Source organism: Squalius cephalus (genome assembly GCF_949319135.1).
Source record: "Squalius cephalus genome assembly, chromosome: 13".
Classification (NCBI taxonomy): Eukaryota; Metazoa; Chordata; class Actinopteri; order Cypriniformes; family Leuciscidae; genus Squalius; species Squalius cephalus.
Genome location: NC_137134.1, coordinates 14668925 through 14673149, shown reverse-complemented (window position 1 = coordinate 14673149; position 4225 = coordinate 14668925). Strand labels below are relative to the sequence as shown.

Genomic DNA, 4225 nt, shown 5'->3' with positions numbered 1-4225 from the left:
GTGCATTGTAATAATGCGAAAGAATAAGTGTATTAAGCTGAACAAAAATGTTTGAGCTAGATAGAAACAAGCAATTCATTCCACAAACCTACAAATGAAAAGACAAATTCATGAAAAAACAAAAAACAGGCTGTGTGCTTTTTCCAGTTCTTGCTCTTTTGGTTTCCGCACACAGATGTGGGTGTTACTGGACATTCTACATTCATGTCATGTTTTTTAAGTGACAGTAAACTATAGTCAAGACTGGGAATGACAGCAGGAATGTGGAAGACACAACAGAAAAAAAGTTCAGTTCAAATAGATCATTATATCACTTTAATTTTTTTTCTTTTTTCTGTGTGTGTGCACTGTTATCAATATTTTGTTCATTTTCAGAGGGAAAATCACTCACTCGTCTGGTCTGAAAACTATCCTCCTGCGTGTCCTCTCATGACATGACATTACAATGCGGCTAATTTCTTGTTGTAGAAAAAAAAATGCAGTTTTATTGATTTATTTCTTCGTTTCAGGAGACAGTGAGAGCTGTTTTTCTGTATCAGCTGCATTTACTGACGCTGTTAAATAAACAAGCAAAACCTGAAAGGTAGCTCATGAATGTGGGTGTCACTGTTCCTGTCCTGCCTGTCCTGCACTCTTTCAGTGATAATGAACTGAAGTCATGACATGACGGTGCATTAAGAGTCAAAGACGACAGGAATATATAAAACATCATTCAGAGAAATGATTCTTTTGAGAATCAGGATCCAGAACACAATGTTTCCCAGAGGAGTTTACTTCAATCTCAATGTAAGTTAATAATGAAATGGAATCATTATTCAATATTTTTTTTATTTTATTTTTTATTTTATACAGTGATTTTATAATTTACATTCATTAAACTTTAATGAATGTAAATTATAAAAAAAATGTGCAGCCTAAAACTTTTTTTCTGACTGATTTGACTCATCGGTTGAATTCTCTTATTCGTGACAGATGCAAACTGATTAAATGATCCATCTTTATTTTAACTGATAACTGTATATCTCTGAATATCATGAATGTTGTGCTGTTTTATTGATGAACTGAAGTTCAGACATGACAAACAGATCGTTGTCAATACTATAACTTGCAGCAGAAACAATATAATTGATGGTGAAGATTCAGAAGGTCAAAAGCCAAAGAACAAACATTCCCTGTAAAGCATGTGTTAGTAAACTTCAACTTCTCTCTGATACTCAGTATTTTTGAATATAGGCTACTTGAATATCCTTGAGAACGATAAAGATATATCATATCTGGTGCGCATGCGTCAGTCTGATCATTCACTTGGTTTTCATCAGATGCTTCAAGCAGGCATACGGAAGTCTTTTCTTTACTTGAAAAACAATTGTTTCATCATAATTTCTGAATTTGTTGATATATTTTAATACAGTATACTTGAAAACATTAGGGCATCATGATTGTAAGGTATGTTCTGAGTGAAAACAGTTTGAACAAATGTGTCATATTTGTCCGGTGTCACTGAAGATAGATTGTGTTGGTGTTTGGCCTGATTTGTTTTGGTCTTAAACTGCTTAATTTAAACTAGCATTAACCGAATTTTTTTTGACATTGCTAATACTTTAAATGTGGATTGAGTAATAAATGACTAACATGTTTACCAGCAGTTAAAAACTTTGTTTTGATTTAGTAATTAGCATTTAGCATTAGCATTTTGTACGGCCATCTTGAATCTCATTGCTTATACAATTATTAGTTTTATTTGATGGTAATTTGATTTGTCTATAGTCTCTTATAGTGAATTCAAGGAATTCAGGTTTTACCAGTAGAGTAAGGCAGCTTTAAGAACATTTACTGCTAAATTCAACATGAGTTTAGCACGCAGGATGATGGTGACGATGCAAAAAAAAAAAGGCCTAAGATTTTCTTTTTTTTTTCAGTTTTAAATGCTTCCACTCAATTATCCAATGAATAATACATGTATTTAAAATGTATGTAATTATTAAATAATAACTAAATTATACAGTAATTATTTATTAAATGATAAAGACCAAATGATCTAATTTTAACAATTTACTTCAAAATAAAAACAAGATTTTCTAAACTGATCTGAATGAATTACTTTTAGAGGCTTTACTCATTGAGGAACCTACAGGTAATGATTTTTTTTCCTGTTTCTGCAGTCGCGGCTTCATCTGTGTGTTTGCGGTGCTGATAAATAAAGGTGAGCATCAGAACGACACATCAGAAAGATAAATTCATGCCAAAGATTGTGTGTTTCCAGTTAAAGTTTGTGTTGTTTCAGTGTCTCTGCAGGAAACAGTAGAGGCTGTTATTGGTGGATCTGTTCTCCTGCCGTGTTCTTCCACTAAACATGATCTGAAACTTCAAGATATTAATGTACACTGGAGACACAATGGCAGCAAGATTGTGTGTGATATAGTCGAGGGTGAAGATTCAGTATCAGAAAAAGACCAACAGTTCAAGAACAGAGCCAAAACTTTCCCAGAGGAGTATGAGAGAGGAAACTTCTCCATCAAACTCAACAATCTTCAATACACTGATGCAGGAAAATACATCTGCTACATCACACACTCATCAGAACTTAAGACTGTACAGCTGATCATCATCGGTGTGTGAAACTCGCCTATTAATACATGATTAATATAGTTGGCATTCGCTATACTAATGTTCCAGTATAATTATAGATGGATCTGTTGTCTTTATCACAGTGTAAACATGTTTTTTCTTCACTTTTTTTGTTGCGGAATCAACAGCAGAAAAAGGAAATGGATTAACTGATCAAGGAGAAAAAACTGGACCAAATGTGGTGACATCATCGCATTCGCTCTGGGTTTACATTGTATTACCTGTAGTGTTAATAGTGCTTATAGCTGGTTTAATCACATTTCTCTTGAGAAAAAGAATCCACGCTGCCTTATCCTCTTCTGAACAACAACCAACAGAGACAGAAATAACAAGTCAGGTCTAAAGCTTTTCTGATATTTTGCTCAAGATAAAAATGAACGAGAGTGTCAGTGTATTTCTGCCTGAACAATTCTGCACCAAGTGTTCTTTCATCATGTTGTGTTTGGCAGTATTTTTTTGTTTTGTTTCCTTTTTAACTATACACATGAACATATAGATTTCCATGTAACAGAAAGCAAGAACAAAAAAAAAAAAAAAAAAAAAAAAAACAGCCTCTCAGTATTTTACATTGATTTTATATACCTCCTCTTTTCTTAGTCTTTTTTAACACCTCCATCAAAAACTGTATATTTGTCCCTTAAAAGACAAGTAATCTTTTCCATTGACATATTTGTTACCATTTCTTTTAGCCAACGTCCTACTTGGTGCACAAATATTTTTCCAATTTAAAGAAATAAGCCATTTTGCTTGAAGAATGCATATATTTATAACTCTTTCTTTTTTAACTTGATCTCGGAAACAAATGTGATATAAAAAGTAAAGGTGACAATGGAATGTTAACATCAAGAATCTTCTCTTATCATTTCTTTCACACCTTTCCAAAAATGTTTGACTTCTTCGCACTCCCATATGAAATGATTGTTTGCAAGTATTAAATGCATTTTGTACTCTTTATGTATTATTTAATGTTTGATAAAATTTCATTTACTAATCTGATTCATTGATTCCTGTTATCACATATACTACGTTCATTCCCAGTCGGGATAGGAAGGAGCAATAAAGAACATTGTGGGGAAAGGAGGAACAACACACAACAACATTGTTGATACAAAATAAAATAAAATTTATTAACACAAGGAAGCAAACAGAACTTCAGGAGGGGAATCTAACACAAGAAAATAAAAATAATTACAAAGAATTACGTCTTAGGACATAACACATAATTGAAGGCTTTATTTAGATACAATAAACTGTAGATGAAATTTGCAAATGTAGTAAAAAGTTAAAGTTTTCTCATAAATGAGAAGAATATATTTCAGGACAATGTAGTGATATCATGGCATTTGCTTATATTGTCTGTATTATTTAATCGTAATTGTCCTTGAAAAAAGAATTCAAGCTGCCTTATTCTCTTCTGTCACGAAAGAACAAAACGTGACAGGCAGATTTAAAAGTTTCACCTTTCAGTTTTCTGTCAAATTGTTTCAGGTTTCATTGGTTCTTTCAAGTTGTTTTGAGCTGTTAAATTATTTCTATTGGCATCCCATTATTCTTATACAGAATGTATAACAGAAAAGGATCTTGAAACACTGAAACA

General features: G+C 32.5%; 1 long non-coding RNA gene across 1 annotated transcript; it reads left to right on the top strand.

Moving 5' to 3' along the window:
* The first annotated feature begins 637 nt into the window (after positions 1–637).
* Positions 638–3800, top strand: LOC307169407. The gene is made up of 4 exons (XR_013823118.1): positions 638–786; positions 2163–2203; positions 2285–2611; positions 2757–3800. It is a non-coding gene; the product is annotated as an uncharacterized lncRNA (long non-coding RNA).
* Positions 3801–4225: the final 425 nt, after the last annotated feature.